Raw genomic sequence first — 14,501 nt, 5'->3', positions numbered from 1 at the left:
TTTTGTGCATTTGACAGTTCATACAGTATTATGTTTAATATAAACTTCTTGTGTAAGTGTAATAATGACACAAGCATTTTTTTTACACGAAATTAAACAGAAGTTCAAATTATTTAAAAATTACGTTTCAAAGATTTTATAAGGATATTCATGAAGATGTCCACGTATTGTAGGTCCCTATCACTACGGTGGCGCGGCTAAGGTTGCGAATAGAGGAGACGATATCGAATATATTGAATAAGCAGTAATGAAAAACCGATAAGAGTGGTCCTCCAGCTTGGAGGTTGGGTAAAGAACTAACAACAACCCATCACGGTAAAAAAACAGCTTATTACGAAACCACACAATAAGCTCAGATTGGAACTGATTCTCTGGCACAACCACAACAAAGGAATGAAGCTATGAGATTTGGTATTTGGAACGTAACTAGTCTTTATAAAACAGGAGGGGTAACTTAGTAGCAAAAGAACTAGCTAGATATTGAATAAACTTTGTAGGAGTACAAGAGGTTAGGTTAGATGGGAATGGCAAATCCCAAATAGGAGATTACACTTTGTATTAAGAGGAAGGTAACAATAATCACCAATTAGGAACAGGATTCTTTTTTCATAAAGGTATAAAAGCAGTAGTAAAAAAGATCCAATTTATAACTGAAAGGTTATCATATTTAGTACTTAAAGGTAGATGGTGCGATATTGTAGTTATAAATGCTGACGCCCGTACAGAAGAGAAAAACGACCATATAAAGGATAGCATATACGAAGAATTGGAACACACTTTTGATCAGTTATCTAGATATCACATTAAAATTTTATTGGGGGTTTTGAACGCTAAAGTAGCACGCGAGAATAATTTTTAACTGATTACTGGAAAAGCGAGCCTATACGTAACTAGTAATGACAATGGAGATAGCTTAATCAATTTTACCATATCAAAAAATTTAATTGTCAAAAGTACTACATCCCCCCCCATAAGGATATATATATATATATATATATATATATATATATATATATATATATACACTTTAACTTCTCCAGATGGATTGCGCTCGAGCGCGGGTTCGATCCCCGCTTGGGCTGATTACCAAGTTGGGTTTTTTCCGAGGTTTTCCCCGATGCCAGGTAATTTATGGCGAATCCTCATCCTCATCTCGCCAAATACCAACTCGCTATCACCAATCTCATCGACGCTAAATAGCCTAGTAGTTGATACAGCATCGTTAAATAACCAACGAAAATACACATACCAGTATAGTAACCATTAGAACCTTCAGACTAATTCTAACCATTATTTGGTAATTGTAGAATTAAGGGAAAGACTATCAGTAGCCAAGCGAGTAGAGCAACAAAACAATACTAACAAATTCAATATTCTGAAATGAAAGAACGAGGAAACTAGGCAACAATATCAGGTCAAAATTTCAAATGGTTTGCTGCTTTAGGAAGATCCGACGAAGTTGAGAAAGAGTTAGATGTTATTAGCGTGTGGGAAAATATCAGATATAATATCACAATATTGCAGCTGAGCGGAGCATAGGTTATTATGAAACTAAGAATAACAAACCGTTGTTTGATGAAGATTGTTCCATGGTAGTAGGAAGAAAGAAACAGGCATAACTGAAATTGTTATAGGATCCAGTTGAGGCGAATAGACGTCATTATTTCAATCAAATTCAGGAAGCAAATCGTGCACTTAGGAATAAAAAAGAAAAAACTGACTGAGGTAGAAACATACAGTGAGGATAAAAACATTAGAGATTTATATAAGGGCATAGAGGAATTCAAGAACGGATATCAGGCAAGAGTAAACATGATCAAGGATGAGAATAGTGCATTGCTTGCAGATTCTCATTCAATCCTGAACAGATGGAAGAACTGTTTTGGACAACTACTAAATGTATTGTATTGTATTGCATTTATTAACATCCCATGGTATTCGTGCATTGCTTCACAGCTAGAATATGGAACAAGTCAAAAAACTTAATACTACTATAAAGTCTTAATTTATAGTCACAGTCTAGTTCAGGCATGCCAAAACTCTGCACATTATGCAGTCGCGCACATTGTGCAGTAGTCTCTGTGCGATGTGCACTTTCTATTCCCCTACCCGAAGGGAGTGAATCGCCTTGGAGGGGAACGCGACAGGGCTATATAAACCTGCAACAGCATATCAGCTTTTCTTTCACTAACGTAGATTCAGCACGGGTGCTGATTTGGCTGTCTGTGAATGAGTTATGATAAATAAAGTGAGGAGGTCACAGATAACGAAGAAGAGAAATTACGAATCATATAACTAGTGGCGGCTCGTGATAAAATATTATATGTGTTCACAATTTTGTGGTTCCAAAATCGAAGAGAATTTGAAATCGTACGTTTAGCCTAATATGAAATGTCATGATTCCAATGTTTCACTATCGAAAAAAACCGTATATAAATTCAAAACAACATATAGCCTAATAATAATAATAATAATAATAATAATAATAATAATAATAATAATAATAATAATAAAGAAACTCAGTCTTCTTATTTCCAATTTTTCCTGATAAGCCAGTTCTTTACTGTTCAAAATTACTTGAACAGAGTTCATTGTTTACGTTTGTTAAAAATGAATACATACCACAGTCCCGTTGTTTACAAACGCGTGTGTTCAGTAATACATTTTGATTCACAACACACTGATACACTATAGCCTATACCATTACTGTAATACCATTCGCATAGATTGATTACTATAAATACATGCCAGTAAATATTATTCTTAAATATTATACACACCATACAGATACTTAAATTCATACCATCACTACAGTCAGCCAGCACGTGTTTGAAAGTCAAACTATGCTATTATGACGACACTGAAGTATAGTAATTCACAAACTACACTCTCATAGCAGTACTGTACACACATCCACATACGTTCCTACAGTCAGATGCTGACATCTACAGGCTATTAAATTTCCTCCTCGAGATATAGCACGTGAACGATATGCATCGATGCACCTGCCATCTGTAGGATAGATACTCATCATGTTCACTTAACGCTTTGTGCTCTTGAAGAGTCATAAGCTGCCAGCTAAAGACAATTTTCTCCCGCGCATGCGTGAAATACCTGTAACCAGCTCGAAAAGAGCACGGCTTGTACGTGAACGGATGTTGCCAAGTTTACATAAGAAGTTTATGCAAGATGCGGGAAGTTTAAAATACTCGATTCTGATATTATACATCCCCACTACGTCAATACGGTATCGAATAATAAAACTAGTCTTGCATTAATGGAAACAAGGTGTTCACGTGCTCTTGTGCTCTTATTGACGCACCGCCCCTGCATATAACATAATTGTTCTAATGTTTTCCTCAGCCAACAATAATTATTTTAAAATGAAAGGCTTTCAGCAGCCCATATCGAGGTAATAGTCTTGTGACAGTTTAGATCAGATTAGTGAAGTTCTCAAAATATGATATTGCCAGCGCTTATTTCTTAATCAGTACTCTCACGGAAAAACGAACTTGACAATGGCGTTGTTTTGGAGTCTGTACTAACACAGCCATCAAAGATTAGACGACTTACGACTTTCATTTCATAAGCTGGTAAGTGATGAGAATATAATGAGGAATACATATGAGGCTCTTGAGGTTGTAAGGAGCGAAGAAAGCAACTATTTGCAAGGCGGAAAAATTTTCTGGAAAAATATATAATGGCAAATTTTCCATCTCACGTCACTATTTTATGTTAATATACTTACATTAACAAACTTTTAAACCTGACATAAATAGAATATCGTCGCTTCACAGCTTGTGAACTACACTTTTAATTTTTTTTCAGTAACGCTTCCTACTTGTCGATACTTGCTTTCAACGTTTTCCAAATAAACTATATGTGAATTTAAATTCTAAGTTTAATTTATAATAATTATTAATATTAATGTTAATTTATATTAACATACAGCAAGGAAATTATTTCAGTGTAAAAACTTCACAATGTCCTACTGCATGTAATTAATTGGGAATATAATATTTTCTTCAACATTTGTACCAATGGTCCCAACAAATAATAATGCTTGACGAACAATGAAAGAGTAGAGTCTATTACTTTAAAATAATTAGTACCTACTACGTAAAATGAAATACTTGTTCGTTTTTTGTTGTTTCGAAATTACTGCAATATCTTTTTCTTCAAATACTATATAAAAATCATATTAATAAATTATGCTTTACAAACCACTACTTTGTGAAGTATAATAATTAAAAGTAAGCCTAAAGTTTCTTGTATTACAATTGTCAAGTATAGACACTGATTATAACCGCGTTTTTTCTTCTGCTAAGTGTGTTTATAATGTCCAAATGCCTATTTAATCCAATCCTAGAAGCGCAGAATAGATTATTGTACACCCCTCCAGCTAAGAAAGGATAAGAGCAACGCTCGAATGATGCAGTCTGCACAGACCGGCGATCCGCGCACAAAACTGCACATTTAGAGTCTGATTTCTGGCTTGCTGGTCTAAGGGTTAATATCGCAAAGGTCTAAAATTCCGGTGACGTTGAAAAATCATACTTAAATTGTCACAAATGTGGTAAAACTTATGTCTGAAAAGTTTTTTTTTTTTTTTTTTTTTTTTTTTTTTTTTTTTTTTTTTTTTTTTTTGCAGTTGTAGAATGGCGAAAAGGTATATGGCGTACAATTTTGATTTCCCTATATTTAACTGTTACATTAACTTATTTATCACATCTATTCCGTACCTTACTTTTCTTGCATGTTGTTCGTCTGATTTCGGTTCTTGCTGCAATAAACAGCAACATCCATTTTCAAAGTTTCAAATGAAAATGACAGCCGAGTGTCGGTTAGTATAACCTTGTATGCCGAAAAACTACGTTCAACATCGACTGAAACCAGGGGTGTGTATATATAAAATTTTTCACATCATCCATTTCTACATCAAGTTTATAACAATCGCACTTGTTATCTGACAAAACTCTTGCAATATTGAAACCACCGTTTTTTTAATATATTACTGTGTTCATTTTCGCACACACCTTTTTGCTTATATCATCATACGCCATATACGTTTTCTGCATTCCAAAACTGTAATGCAAAACTCTAAATATATTAAAAAAGAAACATCTTTTCATACTTGTATTTTACCACATTTGCGACAATTTAAGTATGGTTTCCAACAATTATTCTCAACCTCAACCTCTAGATCTTTCCGATGTTAACACTTGTATACAATAATGTATTGTCTTGATTTTATAACATGCAATAATCGTATACAAAACACGGAACGTGCTGTTGCTAGACTTCCTAATGATAGTAAATATCAACAGTTGTTAAACTTTTTATTTAATTTGCAAGGATTTATGAGAATTTGATTAGATAATTTTGATTTATTATCGGTAAAATATGTGCCAGCATCCGCGGTTATACAATGAATATAAGTGATATTTTGTTTGGTTAAAGTAGTTAAAAGTTTTGTTTGGAGGTTGTTTTATTGTTTTTGAGTGAAATCTTAATATTTATTATAACCTTATTGAATTCCCATCCATTTTATTTGAAACCTGCAAAGCGATAAATAATTCCTTATCAGATTCTCTAACTATAGGAATAAAAATTAGAATCGTACGGATATGACTTATTTAGGGTAACATTTAAGGTAAAATTATATTTTTCTGAGAAATGTATGCTCTCTCCAAGGAATAAGCTGTAAAAATCTGCATAGTTACATTACTTGCACTCTGTATAGGCCAATGTGTCACTACTGCAATGCAGCACTCTATGATCGGAGGCAGCTCTGCAGTACGAGTTGTACACAAGCCAACGTCTCTATGCACGGGCCACATTTCGTGTCTCAAATACACATGCCACACTTAAAACACTGCAAACGAGTCACTGCAGCAGTGGCGGCTTCTCAAGGGGGTTGCAGGTTTGTACACCCCCCCTCCTCAGTAATGTTGCTAATCTCCCGGCTTTGTTACTATTAAAAATATAATTTCATTTTACAATTTTCATTCATGACTATCTGCAGCTAGCGTCTCGTTTTGTACATCTGCAGGAGCCTCCGAGCCTCTTGGTTTGCAGAGATGTTGAAAACCTATGGAAGGTAGTTTATAGAAATGTTCGGGTAGTGCGGGGACAGGGGGGTTAGATCCTCACTGAGAACAGTTTGTTGCACTCCCTGACATGGATACCAACGTCAGTGCAGAAGGAACTAAATTCACTGGGAAAGTATCTGTTTCAACTAGACATTTGTCCAAAGTAATAAGCATGAAAAATGTGTTCATTCAGCTTGTGCAACGAACAGTCGCATATTTCGCATATTATTTTCTCAATCTGCATGCATACAAACAGCACAATACATAAAGGAGCTTGTATTTTGCTTTAAAGTTCTAAGAGTTGTCGTTCTGACAATAAGTGCTGCTATCTCCCGACAGCCTACGAAAGCTGCATTTGAATTTTATGAATGAAAACGTTGCACTTGGTACTTGGTAGAATTCTGATAACGATTCTGTGCTCAAATGTTTTTCATGAGGATAAATCGCAATATAGAGCTCTCACTTTGAGAGAGGAAGATAGGTTAAGGGTGTTTGAGAATAAGGTGCTTAGAAAAATATTTGGGGCTAAGAGGGGTGAAATTACAGGAAAATGGAGAAAGTTACATAACACAGAACTGCACGCCTTGTCTTCTTCACCTGACATAATTAGGAACATTAAATCCAGACGTTTGAGATGGGCAGAGCATGCAGCACGTATGGGCGAATCCAGAAATGCATATAGAGTGTTAGTTGGGAGACCTGAGCGAAAAAGACCTTCGGGGACGCTGAGACGTAGAAGGGAGGATAATATTAAAATGGATTTGAGGGAGGTGGGATATGATGATAGAGACTGGATTAATCTTGCTCAGGATAGGGACCAATGGCGGGCTTATGTGAGGGCGGCAATGAACCTCCGGGTTCCTTAAATCCAGTAAGTAAGTAAGTAAGTAAATCGCAATATAGAGAACGTAGAAGCTCAGCCTACGATCCCTTCCACTTTTGGACTTTCTGTATAAATAAGTATGCTTGTATTTAGTAATTTTATTTATTAATTGCATATAAATTAGCTTTATATGTATACGCCCTCAGGTATTCACGGTTTTAAACTTTAAAGTAAAGTATGTTTAACTTCTCTTCGATATTCATTGTGCACCACCATATTTTCAAACCACCAGCTGCCACTGCGCTGCAGGAAGGTTTAGTCAGTTCAATATGTCCAACAGAAAGTAGGATTGCACGTCCTATAGATGTCCACTGATTCGTACTAGAAGACGCTAATCGTTCTAATGGCCGTAATTTGAGTAGTATGAAATAAATGTTCAATGCCTCATTTTCCGCCAGGTTTTGCGTGGCTTTCCAAAACCAATATAAAATACCATTATACCATAGTCTAGTATATACAGTCACGAAGCTCAATACGTAGTAAATATGCATCCATAGATAGTTGCTAACCATTAGGATCGCTACTATCGCCTCATTATAGACAATGCGAAATAGTACCTGCACAGTCTATTGTTCCTAGTACCCTCATAAACTCAAGCTTCGTGACTGTATATGCTAGACTGTGTTTATACTACATGTCACTCCCAATATTCTGATTTAAAGACCTGGCCTACGTAATAATAATAATAATAATAATAATAATAATAATAATAATAATAATAATAATAATAATAATAACTGATCACTGAACTGAATATCAACTATGTTTATAAGCAAAAATATATCAAGACAGTGCTGACTTTTGTCCCTCCCCCCCCCACTCGGCTAATGTTCTAGAACTCGACGCTAACATCTCTCAACCTACACAAAAGAGAAATTCCACGATTGTGAGTTATTATGAATTACTGTGAGTACAATTGTACTTTTCAAAACTGCAAATTGGAGGATATAGTTTTGTTAAATTCGTTCAAAACGAACCAAAAGTGTCATTGAATTTTAGATGGCACTTCAGGCTAAACGGTTGACGTGACACGGGAAAGACCATCACCACGAGAGACAGTTCCTTCAAATTAGGAAGATGAACCAGGTTTTATCTGTCTCTGAGTGTTCAGACCCGGATAATATATCCCTTTAACTTTATCACGTTCTCTGATTTTTATCAGCTTGCTGGAATATTTTTGTTTATCTCAGACTTTTCAGACATAGAGTTTAACACGAATGAGTTCGCCTGAGGGACTTCTCTTGGCTTGCAAATCTCACGTACCTATTCGACACTTCTAGTTTTTTTTTAATTCTAGTCTTTAGGATCCAACTTTAACTGTGTTCACCGTTCTGGATAAGACTGAAACAATGATAAATTAAACTTGTGGTCCTCTTGCGTTTTAATGGAATATTCTATTCGTTTCACATTCTCAGTTGGTTTTCTAGCAACACACGATGATGAAATCTCGTACGATGTATTTTGAGGTATAAAAAGCATCTTAATTGGTTGATAGTAAAATTGAGGGAATATTAGACTTTCTGTAATGTAAAAAAAGTATAAGAAAAATCCTTCCTTTGTGAGGAATAATAGTTTGCCAGTTAAGAAGAAGGGAGGCTGTTAGGATCAGGGCCGCCGACAGAAGTTATGGGCCCCTATGCAATACTGTACTCGGACGCTCATTGAAAAAAGTAACAATTACAAGTTACCAGTTATTTTAACCATAATAATTATTTGCAAAATAAATAAAAGATAACCCCATAAATAGATACGAACCTAAAATAAACACTTTTATTACATTGAAAACTTTTAGCAAAACTTCACATTAGCACAATATGTTATATTCATAAAATATTATTCCTAAACACCTGTAATTTCTAACTTGCAGTCCAACATCAACAAACAACTCTCCTTGATTTCATTGATGCAAAATCATCAATTATATCACCAAAATTTAAAGATCTAGCAAGATCGCTCTCCAGACTAAGGAGGCCAAGGTTACTCAGTCGTTTTTGACACATTGTTTATCTGAATACATTTTTTATTTCCTTCGTTTTGCTGAAGGATCTTTCAGCACCAGCAACTGTCACAGGAATTGTATAGAATATTCTAATGGCTATACAAATATTTGGAAATAAACTGTCCAGTTTTAATTCCCTCAGACTATTTAGGAGATTCATATGTTTCAATGGGGTTGCCCCTAAATTAGAGGCATGAATTGATTTTAAATATTTCGGCTCATCACTGATCTCTTTGTTAACGTCTTCATAATATTTTTCACGTAGTCTAGCACCCATATTAATATCTTCCAATTTTTTCTGTCTCTCCTTGTGCTTTTCAGCTTCCGACTTATACGATGAAAGAGTAATGGAACGGAGAAAATTTCTCTCCGGCGCCGGGATTTGAACCCGGGTTTTCAGCTCTACGTGCTGATGCTTTATCCACTAAGCCACACCGGATACAACCCCGACGTCGGACAGAATTGTCTCTGATTGAGTTCCAACTCTTGGGTTCCCTCTAGTGGCCGCCCTCTGCACTACGTCATAGATGTCTATGAACATAGGACCGAAGTCCACACATGTGCTGAGGTGCACTCGTTATGAGTGACTAGTTGGCCGGGATCCGACGGAATAAGCGCCGTCTTAAATCACTTCGTGATTTACGCATATATATTATTTCAATGTACCGAAGTACATATGATATTTCCATGCAGATATTCTGCGTCATCATACGATGAAAGAGTAATGGAACGGAGAAAAATTCTCTCCGGCGCCGGGATTTGAATCCGGGTTTTCAGCTCTACGTGCTGATGCTTTATCCACTAAGCCACACCGGATACAACCCCGACGTCGGACAGAATTGTCTCTGATTGAGTTCCAACTCTTGGGTTCCCTCTAGTGGCCGCCCTTTGCACTACGTCATAGATGTCTATGAACATAGGACTGAAGTCCACACATGTGCTGAGGTGCACTCGTTATGAGTGACTAGTTGGCCGGGATCCGACGGAATAAGCGCCGTCTTAAATCACTTCGTGATTTACGCATATCATATATTATTTCAATGTACCGAAGTACATATGATATTTCCATGCAGATATTCTGCGTCATCATACGATGAAAGAGTAATGGAACGGAGAAAAATTCTCTCCGGCGCCGGGATTTGAACCCGGGTTTTCAGCTCTACGTGCTGATGTTTTATCCACTAAGCCACACCGGATACAACCCCGACGTCGGACAGAATTGTCTCTGATTGAGTTCCAACTCTTGGGTTCCCTCTAGTGGCCGCCCTCTGCACTACGTCATAGATGTCTATGAACATAGGACCGAAGTCCACACATGTGCTGAGGTGCACTCGTTATGAGTGATTAGTTGGCCGGGATCCGACGGAATAAGCGCCGTCTTAAATCACATCGTGATTTACGCATATCATATATTATTTCAATGTACCGAAGTACATATGATATTTCCGACTTATGCCTGTACTTACCTATTGTACAGTTAAATTATAACTGGTAACATTAATGAACAGAATTTAATAGACAAACGACAACGAAAAGACGAAAGTTTCGACACGAAACATACAATGTACTGAAAAGGAAATGTGATCGTGAGACTTCGGTTTGGGAGAGTCCACTAGCATATTGCAGTGGTGGTTAAAAAGAACAAGTCAATAAATAATTGAACGTGTTCGGTACAAGCGACGGGAACATAGTTCAGGCAAATGTCGGGGCCCTAAAGTGTAGTGTCTGTGAATGTTAATGCGGGAAACCGATATTCTATTATATAAAAGTCAAATATTTACATATGAAGTGGTAATTTTTATTAATTAATTCTACTAGGGATTGCTGAGTTAATATGTCAAATTTATGTAACAAATGTTCTCACAAAATTTTATAGTACCTGTATGTATCTAGGAATAATTATTCATGATAATAAAAAGTACGTAATCAGACTCACTTAATCTGACGGGCCCTTATTGCTAACGGGCCCATATGCACTCGCCCCCTTTGCCCCCTCCCTTCTCGGCGGCCCTGGTTAGGATTACTAAAATTATCTTCTGGTACGAACTTAAACATCGTGTTTTTTTATAACGTTCCTGTTGCAATCTCGCTTGCATGCACTACCCATATATCCCGATGTTTTCCTAATTTCAATACAACATTTAATGCCATTTGCATTAGCATACTTGTTTGTTAGTGCATTTTCTGCTTTTTTTTTTTTAAGGAACAAATGGAAGTACACTTAATATTGAATTAGGCTTTCGAATTAGAGTATTAAAATTGAGTCAGATTTCGCAAAGCAATATTAACCACCCCACTGAAAACCTTATGGCATAGGTTTCCAAACTTTATGAAGGCGTGACTCACTTTTGGGCGAGTTTTGTTTGTGAACCCCACTACCGTACCCCACAGTCGTAAAATACAAATCTCTCTAAAATATAAAACAACGATAATCTTCCTCAAAACCATTGAATATCATACAAAGAACTATATGCAATAGAAGCATATAGTGAAACACTGACACGGATTGAGGGGACATCGAAGTGGTCTGATTGTAGGATTGTTTCCTATTACATCGAGAAGCTCTTGTATCAAATTATTACCGAGTGAAATGGATTGTGTTTTAATGTCTGTCAATAAAGTGGTAAACTTCATCAACGAAAGAAAATTGCAAATCCATGTTTTCAGCAAAATTTGTGAAGACACGGGTTCGCTCTATGGAAATCTTCTTTATCACACGGAAATACGATGGTTTTTCGTGGATTAACATGTTGAAAATACTTTTCTAATTAAGATCAGAATTTTCAATGTACCTGTTCCGCAAGAGATCGGGATATGCATAGGCTTACTTATTTTTCTCTCTCTGGCTTCTTAGATTGGCCATCCTTGCTGATATTTTGGAACAGTTAAATACTTTGAATAGCAGTTTGCAAGACCAAGATGTTAACATAACAGTCAGGATTAAAAACAACGGATTTAGAAGAAACTTTATTTCTGGTCGACATCACTCGAGAAAAGGAAATTTGATTTATTGCAGTGTATTAAAGAAGTTATGAAACATTTAGGTGTGTATGATACGACAAATATTTAATTTATTTTTACTTATCTGCAATTCAGTTTGCAGCGTTTTCAACAATAGATTTATAAGTATTTTCCGAAAGAACTTTAACATAATTACGACGGATAATGAATCCGTTTTTAGACAGTTTCGTTCAACTGGATTGAATTCTAAATAGCCTATATATACATACGAAGAAAAACTCAATCAAATATACCTACTGAGAGAATATTGAAATTGTATTTTTTCCGCAGAGCGTAGACCAGTTCTGGATTAAATAATGTAAGAATATTTTCTAAAGGCACTCTTAAATTTTTGATAAAATTTGTAATCTCGTATGTGTGACTGTTTGTACAGCTGCAATTAAAACTTCATATGCTTAGCCTACGTGAACTGCACAAACCATTTATCATTTTAGTACAGCAGATCTTACAGAGTTGGAAGAAATGTGACAGGATATATATTTTGTGACTTTATTGTGTGTACGTAGAGGCGAAAAAAATATATGTGCAACAATAATAGATATTTAAACGTCAATACACTAAAATTAAGACGAAAAATTACTTTGAAGTGACAATTAAAATTACTCTAAACATGCAATAATAGCTTGGACAGGGCTTTCCTTATCGAGTAACTCTGTCTGAACCCCGTGGTATATTGCCTAAACAAATTTAGATATTACTCCCTCGTGAATTTTCAATGTTCAGACCACATGAGAATCAAAAAAGTTATTGAGAATATTTTGTCTTCAGTTCACAAAGTTATAAAAAATATTTTTAAATTTCAGTAATTAAATTTACGTAATCTTTTATACAAATTTTATTTTAATCTTTTTATATGATATTTCATCGTTAACGTTTTTATAAGATTAACGTATATCTAATTCCAGTTATGAAAAAAATATGCAAAACAAGTTTCTCGTCTATTATTTCCAACAAAACAAAAGCGAGAAATCGCCTTGAACTGTGTATGTATCCAATAAGGAATCTAGATCGATAAGTTATTTTATGAAAAACAGGGACATTTATTGCATTAATTACTTCTTTTTCTCTTGTACGGAGGAGGGACCCGAAAGCTTACACTGCAGCCTGAGGTTTTTTGTGCGTACCACTCTTATTCTGTAAAGGATTGGGTAGCCGAACGGACATGCTCTTGTACAAGTACAGCACGCTGCACCGTGAATTGAACCGGGGGTACAGTATGGAAGAAGAAGAAGAAGAAGAAGAAGAAGAAGAAGATGATGATGATGATGATGATGATGATGATGTGAATTAATGATGGCGAAATGAGTCCGAAATCTAACGCTGAAAGTTATCCAGCAATTCTGATTCAATTGGTTGAGGGAAAACCCCGGAAAAAGCCCCAACCAGGTAACTTCTCCCAACCAAGATTCGAACCCGGGTCCACTCGTTTCACGGCCAGATACGCTGACCGTTACTCCACAGCGGTGGACAAAAATTACTTTCACTTTATAACTATTGAAACATTTCTTAATTTTTATATTCAACGTCGTTTATGTTCATGTTACTAAATGCAAAATAAATTTCTTTGGTCGGCGGGAAAAGACACATAAGTAAAAAAAAGTCTATTTTTCTGTTGTACCTAATCACATAAGTCTAATATTTTTTTCTAATTTTTGAAATAATAAATTTTCTTGTATTTTAAATTGAAAAGGGTCTTACTTTAACATACATGAATTTCATTATTATACTTATATTCGATTGAGAGTAAATTAAAAAGAAAGTCTCTCCTGAAAAATTATTTTTTTTTACTTATGTGCCTTTTCTCGCCGACCAAAGATTTGTTAATAAGATTTTATTATTTTGTAAATGAAATCGCAATCTCCTCAGCTCTTTACACGACCACTTAAAAGAATCGCGACACACACTTTGGGAATTACAGCCTTATATTAAGTCTAAAAAACAGGTTCCATTTTTGAGAACAAGGACATGATCCAAGGTAAAATAACTTTATATTTTTGTATTTCAGATTATATTCAAAAGCTAAAACTGAAATTTAATATGAATGCTTAATTGTATACATTATGTAAATGAATCGGTTATTGTTGAAAGGAATTAAGTCCACTTTTTAAAGTTTTGAGATAATTGAAAAAAAATCTGTTTTGTGGATAATCTTCGATAGATTATTCACAAAACAGTTTTTTCGATTATCTTAAAACTTAAAAAAATGGACTTAGTTTTATGTGTACAATATATTGTGGTTTAATCTTCAATAGATTATTCACAAAACAGTTTTTTTCGATTATCTCAAAACTTTAAAAAGTGGACTTAGTTCCTTTCAACAATAACCGATTCAAATGTTTAATAAGTTGAACTTGATTACCAACCTAAATTATAAAATATTTTGGGGGGTCTGCTAAAATGAAATGTGACATTCAAGCGGTACATGACACTCAAAAGGTTGGGAACACCTGGTATAGGGCATTCCACTGATCAGAAACAAATGTTCTGCATTGGGTGGGATTCGAAT

At 35.3% G+C, this 14,501-nt stretch overlaps 1 protein-coding gene across 6 annotated transcripts in view; it reads right to left on the bottom strand.

The window, feature by feature from the left end:
* The window catches only part of LOC138710481 (golgin subfamily A member 6-like protein 22), a 187,050-nt gene that overhangs the window by 50,530 nt on the left and 122,019 nt on the right, over positions 1-14,501 (bottom strand). The window lies entirely within an intron of this gene.

This window comes from Periplaneta americana, chromosome 12, assembly GCF_040183065.1.
Source record: "Periplaneta americana isolate PAMFEO1 chromosome 12, P.americana_PAMFEO1_priV1, whole genome shotgun sequence".
In the NCBI taxonomy this organism is placed as follows: Eukaryota; Metazoa; Arthropoda; class Insecta; order Blattodea; family Blattidae; genus Periplaneta; species Periplaneta americana.
This window is presented reverse-complemented; position numbering and strand designations above follow the sequence as displayed.